Source organism: Protopterus annectens, chromosome 9.part0, assembly GCF_019279795.1.
Source record: "Protopterus annectens isolate FY-2018-M chromosome 9.part0, PAN1.0, whole genome shotgun sequence".
NCBI classification, from domain to species: Eukaryota; Metazoa; Chordata; order Ceratodontiformes; family Protopteridae; genus Protopterus; species Protopterus annectens.
Window position 1 is genome coordinate 553,828,780 of NC_056743.1, and position 24,827 is coordinate 553,853,606.

Below are 24,827 nucleotides of genomic sequence, written 5' to 3' on the forward strand. Positions count from 1 at the left end.
ATTCTCTTCTCCATTAAATGGCCCTTTCTAACTTATTTACCTATTGATGAAGCAGTACAAAACTTTAACTCCATATTTCTAAACATTCTGATCTCCCTTGCCACCCTCTGAATAATTAGAGTTAAATCTCTCAGCTCCCCCTTATCTGAAACTACTCACACTCTAATGCATCTGACAGACAGAACATGGAAAATCTGGACTAAAACAAAACCCCCCACATCTTCAAATCTGAAAGTAACTACATGACCTTACCAAAAAATATGTCAATAAAGCCCCCAAAAAATTCTACAACAAACCCCAAACTGTGCACACTAGAAATCCAATAAAGTTCTGGAACTCCATCAATCAAGTACTGCACCCAGGCAACCCCTCTGCTCTGAAACCATACCCAAACAATACTCTCCAAGAAACTGCAACTATATTTAATTCCTACTTCATTGATATCAGCAAACTTATGCAAACCTCCAATGCAGTTAACTCCCCAGATCCCCTAACCCCTCCAAACAAAACAATACATTCTCTCTAAAACCAGTACCCGCAAGTTAAAACACCTACTTCTTAAACTTAAGCTATGCTCTTCTTTAGCTGATAACTTACCTCCACTCTTCCTTAAGATAGCTGCTAACTCATTAGCCTATCCTTTTTCTATCCTTATTAACCACTCTAAGTGAACCCACAGTATCCTGTATCTGGAAATAAATGTATATCCTACACAATCACAAAAGGAGGAAACTCCACAGAACTATTAAACTATAGCCCAATAGCAATTCTGTCTCCTCTCTCTAAAATACAGGAGAAATGTGTTCATGAACAAATCCTGGACTATCTTTTCCATGAAAACCTACTAACCTCCACACAACATGGCTTCCATCCTAACCACAGTACAGCAGCAGCCCTCATTTCCTTTACCAGCACTATCTCACTAGCCAGAGACAACAATAATTTCATCTCCTGTCTCTTTTTAGACCTCTTCAAAGCTTTTGACATGGTGTCTCATCCCTTGCTCCTTGCTAAACTCTGACCTTAATCTTTGTAGCTCAACAATCTCCTTGTTTGCCAGCTATCTCACTGACAGACACCAATTTGTTAAATGGCTTTTGTCACTATCCCCTGATCTCCCCATGAAGATGGGAGTCTCTCAAGGATCAATACTTGGTCCCTTATTGTTCAAAATCTTTACAAATCACCTATACACATCCTGTTTTAGTCATCCTTCATACAACATACTGATGACTCCACAGTCATTACCATCTCTGATAACATCTCTGATCTGAACACCCTCACCCAAAGAGCCTTCACATCAATTGAAAACTGGCTCTCTAATAACCAGCTAATACGTAATCCAAAAGAGACTAAACTTCTGCCATTTCTTTTTAAATCCCTAACACACCTTAAACCCTCTCTCTCTGATTTATCTCTTAAATATACTACCATTATGGTAGAAACACATACTAAGCCTCTGGGAGCCATCATAGACAGCAAACTCATATTTGACCTTCATGTGATCCAGTGCATAAAAAAAAACCACCAAAAACTAGGCCTTGTTTACAGAAATAAAAAATTCCTAACTAACGAGTTTCAACTCTCCCTTACCCATGCCTACCTACTACTTAGTCTTTTCTAAAGCTCAGAAATTCTTACCTGTCTCCAGTCCTCATTCTTAACTAAATTTCTCAGGACCTTAAATTGGTTAGAATTCCCACACCAACTGATTCTCTCTCTCAACTACTGATCATCCATTCCATCCTGTACAAGCCCTCCTTCTGCTGTAATATTTCCTCACTTGTCTTCATCTATACTCCTTCTAGGACCCTCAGACCAAAATCTACTAGAAATGTATAAGCCAAAAAGCTAGATTGGATAAAATCTCTACATTTACTCTCCTTCCCTCTCCTGAAACAAACGTGTCCACTCTATTTGAAATAAAAAACATCCTCAAGAGTTTACAAAAGCTCTTAAAGACTTTCTAGTAAACACCTGGACTTGACACTCTAAATATCCTCCTTGATCCTCTACACACTATATCCATGCAGCTTACCTACCATCCCAGACCCACTAACACCCTCTTTTTCAACTTCACCACAATATAAATCCTTACTTCTCCTACCTTACCTCTATCATCTTTTCTCGTTAAACTTCATTACTCCTCACTTCTTTTAAACTTCCACTAATGCTTAATATCACCCCTGACTACAACATATAAATCCTCAAAGAATCCCTTCTAGGTATTTAGATACTTTTACTGAATCAAGTGACTAAGTGTTTGTATTATGTTCTGGACACTGACAGAACAAACAAATTTGCTAATTAACTTACAATCTTTACTATCTTTATAGTATTTAAAATACACTACTGAACGGGGGTCTATATCAGAACAGTGAAAGGAACAAACCTCAAATGGCTTAAATATCAGAATTGCTGTTCATCAAAATTGCTTTTGTGGAGACGGCACCCAACACCCCCCCCCCCGCTAACTATATATACCAACTCCAAGATCGCACTACAGTGAGGAAAGGGCAAAATTACCGATCTTCACTGTACACAATCTCACAAAAAAAATCGATGAATGGCAATTTTGATATTTAAGCCGTTTGAGATTTGTTCCTTTTGATGTTATGATATAGACCCTCTGAACGGATATGTTCGAATTTATATCTGACATAATCCAAGTCAGATTTGATGGCATTTTCCAACATTCCCAGATCCATAGCCAGCTTGTCAATCATTTTTACATAATGTTTGATTAATAATTCAAGAAATTCACACCCTTGCTTGTAAAATAAATGGATGAGCTCCAAATGGAAAGGTGAAGTATTCAAGTCACGTAGGATAATGCCACTGCCAAAGTTCTTTGGCTATCTGTTGTTTCCGAATACATTCTTTAAAATATGCAACTTCAAGTTGTTGTTTCTTGCATTTTAAGAGCTTATAATCAAATAATTTCAAATTTGAAATGTTAGTACTATATGAAACACCCATCCCCATTTCACCTGGGTTATCTCCAAAATCCAAGTCTTACCCAGCCTGTATTTAAGTTTGCAAGTTATTTATGGACCCTAGGCATTATCTCTAGAAAGAAATGAACTTATGTGGCAGCTAAGGTTAAATGCATGCAGCTTTCCAGGTCTTAATGATGTTTTTTTAACATACTGTATTTTGAAACTAAAAGTGTTGGAAAGGTGAATAAATATGTGTTTATAAAATAATGTGCTGCTATTAGATAGTTGAGACGATTTTAAAGACATTTTTATATATTTAAATATAGATATGTGTATATATATTTATACTTATTTTGGCTGTTAAACTTGATTTTGGTTTCTATTTTAGTTAAATAAGAGATGTCACTTATTTAGAGGTTAGTTGATGTGGTGGCAGGTTATTTAAAAGGTTTTCTTTACTTTTTTTCTGGTGAAGTTCAAATTATTTGGTTGAATGAAAGCACTTATTAAACTTTCTTTTATAACTTTTCGTTTCAAACTAGATTTTCATCTGCACTTATACGCTGTTTTAGTTTTGTGTACATTATTTATTATTTTTTCTAGTGTGGTTTTTTTTTTTTTTTTTTTTGCTTCTAAGTGAACTATCTGTTCTCCTGTTGTACATATGATTGCATCCTACAAATGTTTGACAACCTGCATTTGATACAATCTGTGTATTCAATTCTACAAAAACTTATTATCTGCCTAACCTTGTGATGTAACCTTTTTTTTTTTTTTTTTTAATGGGCTGTGTATTTCCTATAGCTGTTAGCATGTTGATCTACTTTATATGACTGTGAAGCTTTTCTCCCTGGGCCTCTACTGAAAAAAAGGCATTAGCTCAGTCAAACTATCCTGATCAAGAAATGTCAAATAACTAAATAAATAGATAAATAATACATATGCCAGGTACTTTTCTTACTTATCTCCATGTACCTGCCAAGACTCTTGCCAGCCTGTCAGACTTTTCTCTACCACTATTTCTTCCACATCACTTTCAGTCTTGATCCTTTTACCTACTTCTTCCTCACCCACTTTTCTTTGCTGTTATTTAGGACTCTTCCTAATGTACCTTATATTTCCTTCAAGCCTCCTTGCTAAAATTTGATGTTTATCTGGCACTTTTGATGGCAAAAACCCTGCTCATTTACTAGATTTCTTTTCAGTATGCACTTTATCACATCCCACCAAATATGTCTACATACTGCTTGCCCTCATATTCTTAATCTCAGCATCCTCTGCCACATTTAACCATGTTTTTCTCTACTCCTGTTTCCACAACTACAGGTTTTACTTCTAGCACATTTCCTTCTTTACCTCAGTCTATCACAAAATATGTGCATAGTCAGACAGATTTAACCCACTAATCTTTTCATATATTACAGCTAACAGATACTTTTTTCCAACAAACCTGTCCATCCCAGTCCCTTACAAATAAAAATATCTTGAAAAAGAAATAATCACTTCCAGCAGGGTTCTTTCTCCCCCAAATATTCACCCAGCCTCCCTACATCTCCCATTCTAAAACAATGCCACACTTGATCTTCCATAGAGATCTTGCTTGCCATAAATTCCATCCACCACTGAATACAATTGTATACTAAAGCCCCCTATAATTAGTTTATTACACATGTTGGAATTGCCATTGATCAGAAAACCCTGAGAAAAAACTCAGAATTATCTGTATTAGGACTATATACATTATCCAACTTACTTATGACATCCTGTACCATTTATACCCACTATCAACCAGTTCTACCTCAGAATCTGTCTTAGCAAATTTGCCTACCAAACCTAGATTATCTTTATCCATAATTAGAAATCCTCTTCCACTTCCTTTCACCATGCTACATCCTAATGCTTTCTAATGAAATTTCTCAAATTTTGACATCACTTCTTTTTAACTAGACTTCCCGCATGAAAAAAAAAATATGCCTGCATATCTCTAGCCAACTTTCTTAAACTTCTTTGCTTCTCAGTCACGTAGCTTATACCCCTATGTTACATTACAAGAAAAAAATTACCTTACTCCAGTCATCTCTAATATTTTCTTTTTCTTCCACATCATTACAAATGACCTTCAGGCACTTCAGTCCCCTATCCTAATGGATCACCCATCCCTCACCACTCCCAGGCTAGTTCAAAACAGATTACTGGATGTAAGACTGACCTGGTAATTTACACCTATTGACCTGAGCTATGGTGTTTCACAGGATCTGCAGCAGTAACTGTTCTCCTCTCTATTTTATCTGCACAGTTATTCTCCCCAAAGCAATTAAGCACCTTCACAATCTCCAATCCACTCCACTTCTGTCTACATACATTTTAGAAGCTTGAAAACAAACATAATACCGTAATGCCATATGTAGGAACTAACAAACAGTGATACTGCTTCACTTTGATAACTATACCTCTGCACATTTCAACATTGCAGTGTCAATAAAGAAAAATATCTAATAATGGAATGAAGTGCATTTAGAAAGAAAAGCAAAATATCTGCTACTGCCCACCCTTTAAGCTGCAAAACTCTTTTCGACTGTAATGTATATACAGACAGAATATTGCTCCATTGCTGCTTTATCCAAGTGTCTGCACAAAATACACGATGTACTGTATTGAAAAACAACAATGACTTTTGAGCTTACGTACTTCTCACTTTCATTCAAAAAAAAGGATCCTGCAATGATAGGGTTCATTCATGCTCTGCAGCATAATCAATTTGTAGAATTTCGCACTGAGAGAAAGATTTACAGATCATTTCCTTTAATAATTCACTTGACAGAAATGTATTTAAACACATAAAGGGGACAATAACCTTTATACCTTCGGATCACCATGCATTAATAAATTTATCACAGCCTACATTTTAGTTGATACTGTATATGCATTCTAAATGCCCCCAGCAGTGCTGCTTTATCTGAATGTACACACAAAATAAATAATGTCCCACCTTCAGGTTAGAAAATTAAATAGATTTCATTTACCCTCAGTGCAAATTTCTACCTGGCACAGTAAAAAATATAGGGTGACAATCTTGAAATAACATCACACATTTGCATTTACTTAGAACCATAATTGCCAATATAACAATAGCAGATCATAAGAATTACCCTAGCTAGTGTTTGAAAAATACAATGAATTGTGGAGATTTGTACTTGTCAAAGAGAAAAGTACAGAATAGTAATTGTTCAATAGTAGCAAATATTCATGCTCCTTCAGGAGAACAACAGTCAATATAACTTTCCTTAACCAATTCACATGCTACCATTTATAGTACCAATGCATTTAGTCAACTAAACTAAAATGTAATCAGAAATCACTCTTAACCAGATACAAATGTAACCACAACTAATCACTTATCTGGCAAATTTAGCACTACCGTCTAGCTTTGAGCAAGCACTGCTTGCTACTCCACATGAAGCAAACACATTATCATATTTACATCTCAGTCTTACTTCTTTGGATGAACATTTCTCACCCTCATCCAATACCACATTATCATTAAGCTTCTGCTACTGGAAGACCTCTTCCATAGCAAGGCAAAGACTTTCCCCTTCTTCTTTGGGGATCTTTTTTTTCTGATTCTGGACTACACGACACACACAGCACAGAACTAAGATCATCAGCCAATCTCCTTGGGGTAAGATACTTTCGGATGTTAAGTCTCTTCCTTCTAGGACCCTCAGACGCTCAGACCAAAATCTACTAGAAATGTATAAGCCAAAAAGCTAGATTGGATAAAATCTCTACATTTACTCTCCTTCCCTCTCCTGAAACAAACGTGTCCACTCTATTAGAAATAAAAAACATCCTCAAGAGTTTACAAAAGCTCTTAAAGACTTTCTAGTAAACACCTGGACTTGACACTCTAAATATCCACCTTGATCCTCTACACACTATATCCATGCAGCTTACCTACCATCCCAGACCCACTAACACCCTCTTTTCAACTTCACCACAATATAAATCCTCACTTCTCTTACCTTACCTCTATCATCTTTTCTCGTTAAACTTCATTACTCCTCACTTCTTTTAAACTTCCACTAATGCTTAATATCACCCCTGACTACAACATATAAATCCTCAAAGAATCCCTTCTAGGTATTTAGATACTTTTACTGAATCAAGTGACTAAGTGTTTGTATTATGTTCTGGACACTGCCAGAACAAACAAATTTGCTAATTAACTTACAATCTTTACTATCTTTATAGTATTTAAAATACACTACTGAACGGGGGTCTATATCATAACAGTGAAAGGAACAAACCTCAAATGGCTTAAATATCATAATTGCTGTTCATCAAAATTGCTTTTGTGGGGAACGCACCCAATCCCCCCCCAATTATATATACCAACTCCAAGATCGCACTACAGTGAGGAAAGGGCAAAATTACCGATCTTCACTGTACACAATCTCACAAAAAACAAATCGATGAATGGCAATTTTGATATTTAAGCCATTTGAGATTTGTTCCTTTTGATGTTATGATATAGACCCTCTGAACGGATATGTTCAAATTTATATCTGACATAATCCAAGTCAGATTTGATGGCATTTACCAACATTCCCAGATCCATAGCCAGCTTGTCAATCATTTTTACATAATGTTTGATTAATAATTCAAGAAATTCACACCCTTGCTTGTAAAATAAATGGATGAGCTCCAAATGGAAAGGTGAAGTATTCATGTCCCATAGGATAATGCCACTGCCAAAGTTCTTTGGCTATCTGTTGTTTCCGAATACATTCTTTAAAATATGCAACTTCAAGTTGTTGTTTCTTGCATTTTAAGAGCTTGTAATCAAATAATTTCAAATTTGAAATGTTAGTACTATATGAAAGACCCATCCCCATTTCACCTGGGTTATCTCCAAAATCCAAGGTCTTACCCAGCCTGTATTTAAGTTTGTAAATTATTCATGGACCCTAGGCATTATCTCTAGAAAGAAATGAACTTATGTGGCAGCTAAGGTTAAATGCATGCAGCTTTCCAGGTCTTAATGATGTTTCTTTAACATACTGTATTTTGAAACTAAAAGTGTTGGAAAGGTGAATAAATATGTGTTTATAAAATAACGTGCTGCTATTAGATAGTTGAGATGATTTTAAAGACATTTTTATATATTTAAATATAGATATGTGCATATATGTTTATACTTATTTTGGCTGTTAAACTTGATTTTGGTTTCTATTTTAGTTAAATAAGAGATGTCACTTATTTAGAGGTTAGTTGATGTGGTGGCAGGTTATTTAAAAGGTTTTCTTTACTTTTTTTCTGGTGAAGTTCAAATTATTTGGTTAAATTAAAGCACTTATTAAACTTTCTTTTATAACTTTTCATTTCAAACTAGATTTTCATCTACACTTGTACGCTGTTTTAGTTTTGTGTACAGCATTTATTATTTTTTCTAGTGTGTGTTTTTTTTTTTTTTTGCTTCTAAGTGAACTATCTGTTCTCTTGTTGTACATATGATTGCATCCTACAAATGTTTGACAACCTGCATTTGGTACAATCTGTGTATTCAATTCTACAAAAATGTATTATCTGTCTAACCTTTTGATGTAACCTTTTTTTTTTTTAATGGGCTATGTATTTCCTATAGCTGTTAGCATGTTGATCTACTATATATGACTGTGAAGCTTTTCTCCCTGGGCCTCTGCTGAAAAAAAGGCATTAGCTCAGTCAAACTATCCTGATCAACAAATGTCAAATAACTAAATAAATAATACATATGCCAGGTACTTGCCTTACTTATCTCCATGTACCTGCCAAGACTCTTGCCTGCCTGTCAGACTTTTCTCTACCACTATTTCTTCCACATCACTTTCAGTCTTGATCCGTTTACCTACTTCTTCCTCACCCACTTTTCTTTGCTGTTTAGGACTCTTCCTAATGTACCTTATATTTCCTTCAAGCCTCCTTGCTAAAATTTGATGTTTATCTGGCACTTTTGATGGCAAAAACCCTGCTCATTTACTAGATTTCTTTTCAGTATGCACTTTATCACATCCCACCAAATATGTCTACATACTGCTTGCCCTCATATTCTTAATCTCAACATCCTCTGCCACATTTAACCATGTTTTTCTCTACTCCTCTTTCCACAACTGCAGTTTTTACTTCTAGCACATTTCCTTCTTTACCTCAGTCTATCACAAAATATGTGCATAGTCAGACAGATTTAACCCACTAATCTTTTCATATATTACAGCTAACAGATACTTTTTTCCAACAAACCTGCCCATCCCAGTCCCTTGCAAATAAAAATATCTTGAAAAAGAGAATCTCTTCCTGCAGGGTTCTTTCTCCCCCAAATATTCACCCAACCTCCCTACACCTCCCATTCTAAAAAATGCCACACTTGATCTTCCATAGAGATCTTGCTTGCCATAAATTCCATCCACCACTGAATACAATTTTATACTAAAGCCCCCTATAATTAGTTTATTACACATGTTGGAATTGCCATTGATCAGAAAACCCTGAGAAAAAACTCAGAATTATCTGTATTAGGACTATATACATTATCCAACTTACTTATGACATCCTGTACATTTATACCCACTATCAACCAGTTCTACCTCAGAATATGTCTTAGCAAATTTGCCTACCAAACCTAGATTATCTTTATCAATAATTAGAAATCCTCTTCCACTTCCTTTCACCATGCTACATCCTAATACTTTCTAATGAAATTTCTCAAATTTTGACACATCACTTCTTTTAAACTAGACTTCCCGCATGAAAAAAAAATATGCCTGCATATCTCTAGCCAACTTTCTTAAACTTCTTTGCTTCTCAGTCACGTAGCTTATACCCCTATGTTACATTACAAAAAACAAATTACCTTACTCCAATCATCTCTAATATTTTCTTTTTCTTCCACATCATTACAAATGACCTTCAGGCACTTCAGTCCCCCATCCTAATGGTTCACCTATCCCTCACCACTCCCAGGCTTGTTCAAAACAGATTACTGGATGTAAGACTGACCTAGTAATTTACACCTATTGACCTGAGCTATGGTGTTTCACAGGATCTACAGCAGTAACATTAACTGTTCTCCTCTCTATTTTATCTGCACAGTTATTCTCCCCAAAGCAATTAAGTACCTTCACAATCACCAATCCACTCCACTTCTGTCTACATAAGTTTTAGAAGCTTGAAAACAAACATAATACCGTAATGCCATAATGCCATACGTAGGAACTAACATAAACAGTGATACTGCCTCACTTTGATAACTATACCCCTGCACATTTCAACATTGCAGTGTCAATAAAGAAAATATCTAATAATGGAATGAAGTGCATTTAGAAAGAAAAGCAAAATATCTGCTACTGCCCACCCTTTAAGCTGCCAAACTCTTTTCGACTGTAACGTATATACAGACAGAATATTGCACCATTGCTGCTTTATCCGAGTGTCTGCACAAAATACACGATGTACTGTATTGAAAAACAACAATGACTTTTGAGCTTACGTTCTTCTCACTTTCATTCAAAAAAAAAGGATCCTGCAATGATAGGGTTAATTCATGCTCTGCAGCATAATCAATTTGTAGAATTTCGCACAGATTGAAAGATTTACAGATCATTTACTTTAATAATTCACTTGACAGAAATGTATTTAAACACATAAAGGGGACAATAACCTTTATACCTTCGGATCACCATGCATTAATAAATTTATCACAGCCTACATTTTAGTTGATACTGTATATGCATTCTAAATGCCCCCCCCCCAGCAGACACACACAGTGCTGCGTTATCTGAATGTACACACAAAATAAATAATGTCCCACCTTCAGGTTAGAAAATTAAATAGATTTCATTTACCCTCGGTGCAAATTTCTACCTGGCACAGTAAAAAATATAGGGTGACAATCTTGAAATAACATCACACATTTGCATTTACTAAGAACCATAATCGCCAATATAAGAATAGCAGATCATAAGAATTACCCTAGCTAGTGTTTGAAAAAATGCAATGAATTGTGGAGATTTGTACTTGTCAAAGAGAAAAGCACAGAACAGTAATTGTTCAATAGTAGCAAATATTCATGCTCCTTCAGGAGAACAACAGTCAATATAACTTTCCTTTACCAATTCACATGCTACCATTTATAGTACCAATGCATTTAGTCAACTAAACTAAAATGTAATCAGAAATCACTCTTAACCAGGTACAAATGTAACCACAACTAATCACTTATCTGGCAAATTTAGCACTACCGTCTAGCTTTGAGCAAGCACTGCTTGCTACTCCACATGAAGCAAACACATTATCATATTTACATCTCAGTCTTACTTCTTTGGATGAACATTTCTCACCCTCATCCAATACCACATTATCATTAAGCTTCTGCTACTGGAAGACCTCTTCCATAGCAAGGCAAGAACTTTCCCCTTCTTCTTTGGGGATCTTTTTTTTCCTGATTCTGGACTACATGACACTGCAGCACAGAACTAAGCTCATCAGCCAATCTCCTTGGGGTAAGATACTTTCGGATGTTAAGTCTCTTCCTTCTTTCCCTGTATGCTCACATTTCCTGTTCTGCTGGCTTAAACATTCACTTCTTTCCATCTGTGTCTTCTATACAGGCACAGCCACTGACTCCTCCTCCAACAGTACTTTATATCACTTCCTGTTGGGGCCTTTTCATGTGTCCATCTATTCTGCTTTGAATATCCTTGTGCTTATTTTTCCTTCTCATGGAGACTTACCACTCATTAGCATCCATATAATAATTTGTTGAGTCTTTTCACATACCCAATTTTTTCCCATATATATTATACTACAAAACACTATCAGGATGAGTCAGACCAGCCTTTACCTCTTGAAATTCTCACCAGGCTTCCTATCTGGGTATGCATTACTAACATTAAAACAGCATGGCAGGTCTTCCAGGATACCACTGGCAGTTTCATTGGCTCATGTCTAACATCCATCTCTAGAAACAGCAAACCTCTTGTTTAATATTTGTGAAAAGACTTGGAAGATAAGTACACTTCCATTAAATTTTACACCATGCAGCAAGTGGGAATTATTTAAGATTCATTCATTCACTGTACATGAACTCAGCTTACTTCTTGCGGATTATAGCCATTTGCACTTCTCTAAATCTTATGTAAATAATTCACTCTTACTCCATTTCTGTAGGAACATTTATTTCAGGGAACAGTTTGTTGTCAAAATACTGGTAGAAATCAACATCAAGAAGTGGTTCAGGTGCATCAGTTCTCCTTATAGTTTTCCTGCCTTGCCTATTCTGCATATCATCTAGTTTGGTTGGCAGCTTTATTTCAGGCAAAGAATATTTGAGTCTGTTCTTGTATCAGTATCAAAGTTGGATCATAGTCAAATGGGGCATTAGGCAGGGTAATAAATTGGACCCTCCCAAAGCAGCCACTCCTGCAGCAACCCCCACAGACATTCCAGTGTTTCACTACTTGGCTATTTCTCCCCAGTTATCTATCAGGGTGCATACAGTTTATTTGTTTACTTCTATAATGATTCAAATATTTAAATAAAATAGCACAAACACTAATAGCTTCTTTCTAAACAAACAAATACAATCTCAAAATGAAAACAGACTTAGCATAACCAGTAAACTTCTCTGCCCTTGCAACTCATATTCATTAAAATGGCATTAAAACCCACATTCAAAGAAAATGCATGTGGCCACTGGTGGACAAAGTTTAGCTTAGGGATGTTTTCAAACCATAGGCCCCTTGGATACATTTTAGGGCCATGCATGCATGTGTTATTTGATTCACCTTCCTGATTGTATTCAATTATACTCCTTATATAATACAGTACCATTTGATAGAACGTGTTTTACATTTGTAGTTTTGAACATTTTTCCAGTAAGCAATGAAACAAAATATATGACCCAATAATGACAAAATTGGCCTTTTCTGAACATTTTAACCATAAACAAACAAACTTGTCATTACAATCCACCAGTATCACTCATTAAGCACAATCTCTAAAAAAGTAAAAGTCATTTGAGTAATTCCACATTAAAGAAATCTGTAACTAATGAAGAGGTTGCTACTGGCAAACAACTTTACATTTCAGTGTTTCATCAACAAATTCAGAACCTGCTGCCCATGAAAAATTAATTTCCAAGGTTACATTAAAAACTGATAAGCTAGTAATACTGCAATAGGGAAAGACTACCAAACTTACAAAAACGTTCATAGTTACTATAAATCCCATACAAAGGAGGACACACTCAGGAGTGCAGGACCCTTGTCCCCCCTTAAAATGCACCAAATAATCTATAATCAGAAGGACACTGCAATATAAGGCACTCCATCTATATGGTGTGGGAGTAGAATCCACAGCCTTCTGCACCAAAGGCAATTATACTACTAACACTGCTTTCAAATTCTACAGTACAAACAGTGTCTGCCATTTGGCTAAACAAACAGCTAGCTGCACACTGAAGCATACTTAGCATGAGCAGCAGTAAATCATTCTTCACTTGAAGCTCACAATTCTATGAAAATGCACTGAATTTCATAATTCCTTGAAAGTGCTCTGAAACTCATAATTCCCTGAAAGTGTACTGAACCTCAAACTCTTAATTCCTTCAGCAGGCTGTTAGATGGTGTAGTAGAGTCAGGCTCTGCCTCCTATAAACAAGTTACAAGGTCAAGCCTGATAAAATTAATAGATAACCCCCCCCCCCAAACTAGGACATTACATAACATGCCTCCATACCTCTCAATCTCTTAGCACAAGAAATCTGGACAAAACCTAAAATGATAGGGAGGACAAAGGCCCCAAAATATGGACAGATTATAAATATTGTTCTCATAAACTTAGAAAGTTGCTAAACTAACAGCATTTCTCTTAGCATGCATTTTCTAAAGGAAATGAAGTCTGAAAGTCAAATGCATGACATTATTTATTCAATTCAGTCTGCAGCGATTTACCAGAAAACTACACATTTTATGAGGAAAAAGCCAAAAATATGAGGCAAAAATATGGATATTCTGCAAAAATGTGGACAGTTGAGAGATATAAATACCTCTCAACCTCTTAATGCAAGAAATCTGGACAAAACCTAAAATAATGGGGATACTATGGTACAAAAATTGGGTTAAATTTTAAATATTGCTCTTTTTAACTTATAAAGTTGATAGAATAACATGATTTGTGTAAGCATGCATTTTCTGAAGGATGAGAAGTGTGAAACTTATATTTATGCCTTCATTTAATGACTTCAGACCTGCCAGAAAACCACAAATATTATGAAATACAGACCACAATTATAAGGCTAAATGTGGACAGTTCAGAGATGTGTCAAACATACACACACGTCCTTATCCCTGCCATTTCACACACACACACCTACCTCCTCTCTGCTCTCTCTCACACAAGCCTACCTTCTCTCTCTGCTCGCTCTCTCCTGCACACAAACACACCCCCCAACCGTCTCTCTGCTTTCACACAGCAATATACACACACACACACCCCTACTCTCCCACAGACCTATCTTCGCTCCGCTCTCACAGCAACACAAACACACAGCAATAAACACAAGCAAACACACCTTCTCTCTCTCTCTCTCATATGGACATATGCCCACACTCTCTCCCATACAAACACAATGACTAGTTTAAATTATATACACACACTTTCTCTGTCATACAGAAACAGCAGAACCACTAGTTTAAATTATATATAGATGCACACATGCATGTACCATCTCTATAAATGGAATGGCGAGTTTAAATTCCACACAGGAGTGCAGAACGGGTTTACATCCCTGTTGGTGTGCGAGAGAGCAACGCACGCATGGTCTTCCTTAAGGAAAGAAAGTAAAAGACACCGCCATCATGGTGTTACAATATTGTTTTTTATGTTGACCCCTCCTGGCCACAGTCGGCTGCCATAACCACTGAGCTCTAGGTGGCTGTCTATGTCACCTAGTGCTAGATCCGGCTCTGATTAGTATATCCTGTTGTTTTTATCTTCCCATGGTAAAAAAGCTAGGGTGGGGCAAAGCGGGCAGCTGCCTGTACTCAGAATGTTAGGGGGAAGAATCGGTAGTTTCAGGGCATTTTATTTATTTAGTTATTGACATTTGTTAACTGGGTTTGTCCAACAGGGCTTGTGGCCCATTTTCAGTGGGAACCCAAGGAGAAAAGCTCCAGTAGTACATTTTAAACAAGCACAATTTAAAACAATATTGATATAATAGCAGTTATAGCAAAATGATTCACATATGTTGGGTTACATGCATAAAGTTAAAGTTGCATTAAAAAGAAGCTAAGTAACAATTTTACATTGATAGAGTTCAATAGGTCAACAATAACAATTTTTTGTTTGTATAAAATTATGCAAATGCATAGTAGACACATTGGAGAGAGAGATGTAATGAGGTACTCGGTATGGTCCTTTTGAGGGTACATAAAGGGAAGGAAGACTAGGTAGGGCCATGGCAAGGGCAGGTTCTGGAATTTAGAAAATAAGCTTTTAGTTCATTTTTAAAGTGTGAGGTGTGGGAGACTGAACGTAAGTTAAGGGAAAGTTTGTTCCAAGCATGGTCAAGGGAGTGTTTGTAGAGTAGTTTGCCTACTGACCTTTTCGGGTGGTTGATATGAAATAATTGTTGGTTAGAAGTACGGAGGGTCCGGGATGGGATGTAGATGGAGACTAAGGAAGATAGAGATGGACAGGAGGAGGGTTTATAAAGAATAGAGTGTAGCATATGAAATTGATAAGATAGCAGAAATTGGGGAAGTTCAAGCCATTGAAGAGAGTTTAAAGAAATGCAGTGGTGTGAGTCGTATGGGGAGTTAGTAATGAATCTGGCTATTTTATGGTAAGTCTGTTGGAGTTTGTTTAGAGTGGAGGCCTGGATATTGGTAAGAACTGGGGCGGCGTATAAGAGGGAGGGAGGGGAGGAGGAGTGCCTGGCCCAGGGTAAGTCTAGATTCAGGGGTTAGGAATTTTTTGTTCCGATATAGCAGACCTAGTTTCTGGTTTGTTTTTTTTTATACATTGGAGTATGTGTAGGTTGAACTTTAGTTCGTCATCGATAATGACCCCTAGGAGTTCTGTGTGGGTGCCAGGTTGGATAGTTGTATTGTTAGAAGATGTAATAAAAAAGGAGGTTTTGTGATGAGAAAGAGAACGGGGAAGGAAAATTAGGGGTTTGGTCTTTTTGGGATACCAGCTGATACAGCTGCATGGTCTTTTTGGCATACATTTAAAAATGCATAGCCGATATAGAATTCTACAGCACCAAGGATTTTTTTTTGTACTTCTTGCAAGATGATATTTTGCACTAATCTGGGAACAGCCTGCTGCGCTAATTCAACTTGCCACACCTCAGTTGCTACATGAATGATACATTTCAGATTTAGCTGAAGGCAATATTGTTTTGCTTTTCTCAGCCAACTGAAGTAGGCCCTCATTCCAGAAAAAAAACTTCCAGCATTTTCCTATCATTCTCAGTATTTTTTTTATCTGTATGCACATCTGAAGTCATATGACACACAGTAGGAGAGATTTCCCCTCTCTCTTCTACCTGCAGCATTAGTAGCAGGACATGAGGGTGCAATAAGAGATGTCACTCCTCCATGCGGAGTTCTGCCCCTCCAAAGAGATGCATTTTTCTGGTTATGTAACTTCCACAGAGTCAAAGACCCTGCAGCTGTATCACCTGGTATCTTACAGGAAGTTCTTTTGTGGTATTTTACCTTTTCTTTCTTTCTTAGTGTTATACTTAATGAACTATTTTCTGAACATGATGCATTTAAAACACTCTGCTTTATTCTTTCTACATAAGTAAGCAAATGCCTTCTTTCTCAAAACTGTAGTCAGAAATATGAAAAATGAAGCTGTACAGGACAGGTAGGTTATGAAATAAACCATGAGAATCATAAGCAACTAATTCTGACTACTTTGTTGCCAGTATTTAAAATCGATGATAGATTTACCTTTACAGAGTTCTAAGGAAAGCCTCCTACTACAAAGTTTTTAATGCTCTGTAGTCACACCAAATAAATGGTGGTGGTGGGGGGGGATAAGCAGTCTGATAATGGCACAAATTATCATTTGCGGTTGGAGCAATTGATATAGCTTTGACTGGAGGCCTTGCATGTGATGATGTGTACAGCAAAACCAAGGAATGTAGGCAGGTTTGTTTGGAACTTACATATGGCCTTACATGACTGAATAGACTGCACCATAAAAAAGAGGTAAACAAAAACATTTCAGGAAGCTCAATTCAAGAAGATGACTTAAGATTTTTGCACAACAAACTTCTACTGCCAGGCCAGCTTTAACAATACATTCACTAGATGACAGCTTAGTGTACTAGCTATTATGACATGGTGAAGTTTTTCTTACAGCTTGCATAAAAAAAAAAAGAAAATGCTTTGTTAGACTGAGTAAAGTCTCTGAAAAGCCTACATAATGCACCTTATATTCAAACACAGGACCTGTCTTTCTCCAGGTGGTATTTGATGAGTAATGGATAGGGTGTTGGCCACAAAAAAAAAATGCTGATAATAATAAAGAAGTCTAAGTAGATAGATCTATGGAGATAAAGCATGGCGATAACTGAAATAAAGTTATAAATGTGAAATATATCCTAAGTTACAATAAACATTATCTTTTAGTGGCTGAGATAACACATTATTGTCATTCAGACTTCTTAGATGTAAAATAGACCTAAGTAGAGCAATGTAATGCTTTATAACCTACCACCCTGACATTTAAAAATCATCCCAAATGGCGTTGTATGATGGTGATATAGCTATAGTGTAGGACCATCTTAAATAAAGTCAATTTCTTAAATGCAAATCAGTTATAATGACAGTTCATATTTCTTGCTAGACACAAGGTCTTGGCCTCTGTAGTATTTGCTGATGATAACAAAAGATCAACGGACAATGAGTAGGCTTCATCTGATATCCACCATTTATCCATACTGTCAGCAATACGAATTCACGTTTACCTCTCACCATTCTCTAAATTATTGTACAAAAAATTATTTTTTTCAGATTTTCAGAAGTTTTAGTAAGGGACTATGATATTTCCATCCCTTTTGCCATCTCATCAAAGGTCAAAAGCAATGTCTTCAACAAGCTGCGTCATGATCATCTTTATCGACACCATTATTCCTGGGATCATAAAGTAGCAAATACCCAATGCAGGTATGCGACAAGATAAAAAACTGCTGTCAGCTTTAAACGCTTTTTATTCTAGAGTGTGTTGACTGATGAGAATTCCCTGAGGTATCCTATCTGTGGCAATTCATTTTCTCTGTAAAATATCACTGGCAGCATTAATGCCACTCTAAAAGGTTTGACTAATACATCACTTTGTATTTCAGCCAAACATATGATTAAACATTAACATTATACAGCCAGACAGTGTTCCACTCATGATAAAACAGCAACATAGCAAGGTCATGGTGTAAAACGTCAGCTCTGCGCATTGCCCTGTCTACATGTGAGAGTTTAATCTTTAATAAGATCTAAGTTCATGTTTAATGCAAATGAAATGTAGATGTGTATCTGCAATATTCCTAGTAATTTATATTATTTTGTTTTTAAATGTAGCTCCAGATGTTGTCAGAATATGTTGATTACACAACAGAATAGCAGACGGAACTGATTCCTGAACTTTGCTCAGAAAATCAGACTACTGTCATGTCAAAAATGACAGCCACACTTTTTTCCCAAAATGCAGGCATTATAACCATTTGTTTAAACATGTTTTCATTTAGATTAATAAATGGCCAAAAAGACAAACAGACGTCAGTACAAAGAATACTGTATAGTTGAGAATCAAAAATTAATTCATAAGCATTAAAAAAATGCAAGATTAATTGATGCAGCTAGCAATAACGGTCTTCAAAAATATAACCTCTGTGTTTTAGTAGTGCTGGCTTGTTTATCTCAAATATGTGCGAGTTCATATCCATCCAAGTTTGTGCTGGTAAAATGATGAGGGTAAATATTCTGTGAATAATAATCAAAACCCATCATGTCAGTTGTAATTAGGGACTAGGGAAGGGAAATGTTGACTGACCATATCCTGTATTCTAAGCAATCCTCATGGATATTAATGTAATAACTAAGGGATTAGATACATGTGAGATTAAAAGCAAAGCAGGTGGTAAAATATTTCAGGTTCGACAAACTCTTACCTGCTACCTGTTACAGTCCCATTTTACTTCATACTTTAATGTAATTTCAGAAATGTCAGATACTGATAGAACTTATGCTTAATTTTACTTCCATTAAAGCACTGCTGCTGAATAGGGAATGGGGGCTCTGCTGCAGAAAATGTTCATCTGATACAGATGGAGGAATGTGTTGCTTATAAAAGATTTGGTGAGACCAAGTTAAATAAAGAAATAACATGTTAAATATAACTCAGAAAAACAGAACCTTATATAACTTTACTTATGATGGCAGATAAGGGGCTTTTTGCCACTTTATTGTTTTGTGGATCTAAATTGGTTTCCATACTACATCCTTCTCACAGTCAACCCTGCTAACCAAGTGTGATATCTGTGCACTGGCCCAGCAATCAAGGAGCCTGAATCCTCACCACTAACACCAGGAGGGGCATCCACAAAGGGGAGGATAACAAATGCACACACAGTAAATTACAATTTCCTTCAAGAGCACACAGACATCACAGTCAATCTGGGGCTGGTTTCTCCCTTTCTCCTCTCCAGATCCCCAATAAGACTCCCTACTGGCACAGCTATGGGGTCCAGATCTCAGCCTAGTGGGCAAGCTAAAACCTCCAGCACCCTCTCTTTCCAACCAGTGCTTCCTGTCCCTGCCAAAGTAGGTGACAAACACACTTTGAGATATGAGATATACAAACACGCAGACACTCCTGGGGAAGGCTGGCACAGATTCTCCAGCTGTACCCCCTTTCTGCCTAGTCTAAAAGGTAGTACCAGCTGCCACCACCCACTAATATTTATCAGCTACTGAAAAGGCCCTTACTAAAGGGTGCCCAATTATTACTGTGCAATATTATTATCCAAATGGTAAGTGCAACTGAACAGTCAAAGCTTATTTGGAGTGACTTGGAAAGTATCACTATATACATGCAATGTACTCTAGAGCTTAAATTATGTCTACACAAAGCAGCCACAGTTGAAAGGTTTAAAATATTTAATAATTAATAAAAACACAAGACAATACTTCTTACTACACAGTGCTAGTCAAGAATTCAGACACAGGAAAATGCATAAACTAATACAGTAGAATAGTTCTGACATCAATACAGAAAACAACTGTCTATTCTTCCTATTTCCTATCTATTTCTAAGAGAGACACTGAAGTCTAAGATCTTACTTATATACAAAACACAGGCAGATGCTGGTAAGTTGGATGTGCTCAAGACAATTGCCAAATGCTCTCTGATTCTCTCTCTTTAAATTGATAACACAGTGCTGCTTTATACTACATCATTCTTAACAATTTTCTGTTTTCCGAGGCAAACAGAAACTCGGAGGTTCATAGCCCTTGTGATCTTGCAGCTGGTCAGGAAGCCAGAGCAATAAAATAAATTATACATGTAAATTCTAGCCATTAACTCTGGACTCAAAACAATAGGAATAACTCCTTCATTTAGACATCTTGATTGTGAGTTTTGACATCAAACAATTATACAATGCTTGACTTATCAGATTTCCTACAGCAGAGTGCACTGTCATTAAATTTTTGCAGTTCCACAATTAACACCATTTTTCCCATTTAAGAGAACAAGCCTGTGGCTTATGTTAATATTTACAAATGAAATAATTATCTACAAAATTCTATCTGGCTAGGACGGCAGCCTTCTCTTATCGTCACATATCTTCCCCCCATGGAGGACTCAAGCTAGTTTTTCAAGTGACCCTTGAGAAACGTTGCTTGAGAGAGTTACGCCTATCTGAGTATACCTTACCCCATTCCCTCTCTTGAGAACTGATCTGCGTAGGATTGCTAATCAAACTGCGGCACTGCGCTGACATATCATATGCTTGCTAGGCTCCATCTTAGCAACTTGGCATTTTGCTGGCTGGCTCTGTGTAACCATGCTAGGGAAATGTGGTCTGTAACTACAGGGAATTTTCTCCCATACAGATAAGTCTGAAGTTTCTGCAGTGCCCACACTATGGCTCGACATTTATTTTCTACTGCTGCATAGCATTTCTCCCTGGATTGGAGCCTATGACTGAGATAAACCACTGGGGTCATTTTCTCCCTCTGAAGAAATCGGGCTAACTACAACCCCTACCCCATGGCTCGAAGCATCCACCTGCACAGCAAATTCTTTGCTGTAGTCTGGACTGGCTAACACAGGGGGTACCCCCAAAGCTTCTTTAAGCTTCTGGAATGCATGCTGACATGCTGGGGGTCCACACCATACCTTATCTGTCCTGTTTTTCCTTGTCAGGTCTGTAAGGGGAGCAGCTATAGTACTACAACTGGGGACAAACTTTCTGTAGTACCCTGCTGTCCCTAAGAATGCCCTCACCTACTTTTTGGTAGCAGGTGCAGGCCATGCCTGAATTGTTTCTAATTCAGCAGGTTCTGGCCTGATCTTACCACTCCCCCACTCTATGTGTCAGGTAGGAGACCTTTGCCATACCCATCTGACATTTGCTGGGCTTAATGGCCAACCCTGCCCTCTGTAGTCTGCCCAGCACCTCCCTGACATGCTGACGGTGCACTTGCCATTAATGGCTGTAGATGGCAATTTCATCTAGGTAAGCAAGAGGAATCCCTCCTGCTCCTGCTAGGATATTATCTACCAGCCTCTGGAAAGTCGCTGGGACATTTTTCATCCCAAAGGGCATCATTGTTAACTCATACAAGCCAAACAGAGTCACAAAGGCTGACCTCTCCATAGCACTGGGAGTTAAGGGCACCTGCCAGTAACCCTCGGTAAGATCAATGGTTGAGAGATACTTAGCCCCACCCAGCTGTTCTAGGGCCTCATCTGTCCTATGGGGTAAGTATCTGACTCTGTGTGACTATTTAATTTCCTTTAGTCCACACAGAACCTGGTGCTGCCATCCTTCTTTGGCACCAGCACCAATGGGTAGGCCCAGTGGCATCCAACTACTTTTGAATTACCCTTAGTGCCAACATCTCCTATATCTCCTCCATCTGTTTGACTCTCTCAGGCACCCTATAAGGGGCCTGCCTAATAGGCCATTGGGGTCCTATATCCATATGATGCTGCACCAGGTGGGTGCACCCTGGTTGTCCAGTGAACATATCCCCAAACTCCTGTAACACTGCTCAGATTTCTCGAACCTGGATAGGGGATAGAGGCTGGGACATTACTACCCCTTTCACTGTGATGACAGTCCAAGTCTCACTGAGGAGATCAGTCACCTGATCTCCCTCAGATTTCTCTTGCAAGCCACTGCAAATACTCAGCACAAGGGCCACTCTATCTCGGTAAGGTTTCATCATGTTTACATGGTACAATATGTACTTCTGCCTCCTGTCTAGCAGTTCTACCATGTAGTTAACATCATTTACTTTCCTTACCACATTGTAGGGTCCCTCCCAAGCTGCTTGCAGCTTGTTGCATCTAACAGGAATGAGATCCATTACCTGCTGCTGTACAGCATACACTCTAGCTCGAACATTTCTGTCATACCATACCTTTTTCTGTTATTGGGCTTCTACCAGGTTCTCCTGGGCCAAGCCAGTGAGCTCTCTGAGCCTTGTTCTGAGGTTTAGGACATGTGCCACAACAGATTCCTTTTGAGATTCACACTCATCTTCCCACTCATCATGAATTAAATCTAGAGGTCCCCTCACCCTATGCCCATACAACAACTCAAAGGGTGAAAAACCTGTGGATTCCTGGGGAACCTCTCTGAAAGCAAACAACAGATGGTGAAAATATTTGTCCCACTCCCTCTTAAACTTGTGCGCAAATGCCCGTAGTATGGACTTGATTGTAGAATTTAATCTCTCAACCAGACCATTAGTCTAGGGATGGTAGGGGTGGTCTTCAGGTGCTTCACCCCACAGTACTTCCACAGACAAGCCAGCAGGTTTGACATGAAATTGGCACCTCTGTCAGTCAGTATTTCTTTTGGGAAATGGACCCTGCGGAAAATCTAACAACGCATCTGCCACTTTTTCTGCCTCAGTGGTGGACAAAGCCACTGTCTCAGGGTATCTCGTAGCATAATCTACTACCACTAAGATGTACTTTTTCCCTGTGGAACTTGGGAACTCAGAGGCCCCACAATATCCATAGCTACCCTCTGAAATGGCTACTCAATCACAGGCAAAGGCAACAAATCAGCTCTCACCTTGTCTCCTGCCTTGCCTATCTTTTGGCTTTGGCACTGCTCACAGGTCCAGCAGAACCCTGTTACATCTCTGAAAATTCCAGGCCAATAGAAGTTCTGCAATAATAGGTCTCTGTACGTTTTATGCTCATATGACCTACAAAGGGAATATCATGGCCTATGGCTAGAACTGCCAGATGGTAGGCTCTAGGCACTGCCAACTGCTGTACTCTCTCACATTCTAGCCCTCCCTCAGGGGTCCACTCTCTATACAGTAACTCTTTGTCCTAGTATACAGATTCCCCCTTCCATTGAGAATCAGGTGCCTACCCAGCTACCTGCCTCAGGTCTTGCAATGTAGGGTCTGAGAGCTGAGCCTGTCTAAACTTTGTTTGTAACCTTTCTCAGCTCCCCTTCCACAGGAGATCTGGCATCCTCTGACAGTGGTGCCTCACTGTCAGCCTTTGTGCTACTACTCACCTCTACATTTGCAGTCATTCTGTCCAAAGGAACATCAGTACCCACAAGCAGCTGTGGCTCATCTTCAGTCTCACTGCTACAGCGTAGCTTCCTCTCTGAAGTAACCGCCTCAACAGTCCTGGCTGCAAGTATCCGGTCTGCCTGGGACTCCCCTAGGCTACCAGACCCACATGCCTGTCTTGAAGCCTGACTGCGTATAACTGCATTAACACACAGTAATGCCTCATCAAAATCCTTCCCTATCAGGACATCTGCAGGATGGTAGTTCAGTACCCCTGTTGTCTCAAGACAACCTACAATTGGCATTTTGTCTTCCCCACTTACTGGCTCTCTCACCTTTTGTTCTCTACCTTGCCTCTGTGGACATCTGTATGCCACATAGTCCACTTGTTGCATTCAAAACATTTAACCTTAGGTCCTGGATGTTTACCTGGACTAGTGGCTTCCTCTGCTACTGGCAGATTCTGTTGGGGTAGTCTGTGCTGCCCACCATGGGTTTCTTAAGACCCATGAGCAGTACTGGGGGTCCATTTCCTGTGCAGGGATGCCCTGCTTGCTATGAATAGGTCTCCCTTCTTCCCCAACTCTTCTGAAGTAGTACATTGTCTATCAGCTAACCAGATCCTCATGTCCACAGGCAAAGTGCTAAGGCTTGCTCCCTCAACAAAAGGTCTGCCAGCACTTCAAAAGTGGTGACATGACATCCACTCACCCACCTATGAAAATAAGTGGTCAGTTCAGCAACATATCCACACGCACTTTCATCTGCCTTGCGTCTATGCTCACAAAACCTTTTCCTATATGTTTCAGGTGTTTGCTTAAAAAATTATAACAAACAGTTCTTAACAGCAGTATAATCACAAGATTCATGATCAGAAATTTTAGACAACACAGTTACAGCTTTACCATGAAGTAAGGGGGGTCAAGAACCATACCCAGAGCCTTTGGTCAGCATCATACTGTTTACATATTCTCTCAAACATAAGAATGAAATTATCAAAATTATCCCCCTCTGTAAATTGCAGAAGAAATTTACTGACATTTTGTGCTTCTGGGGTTCAGTT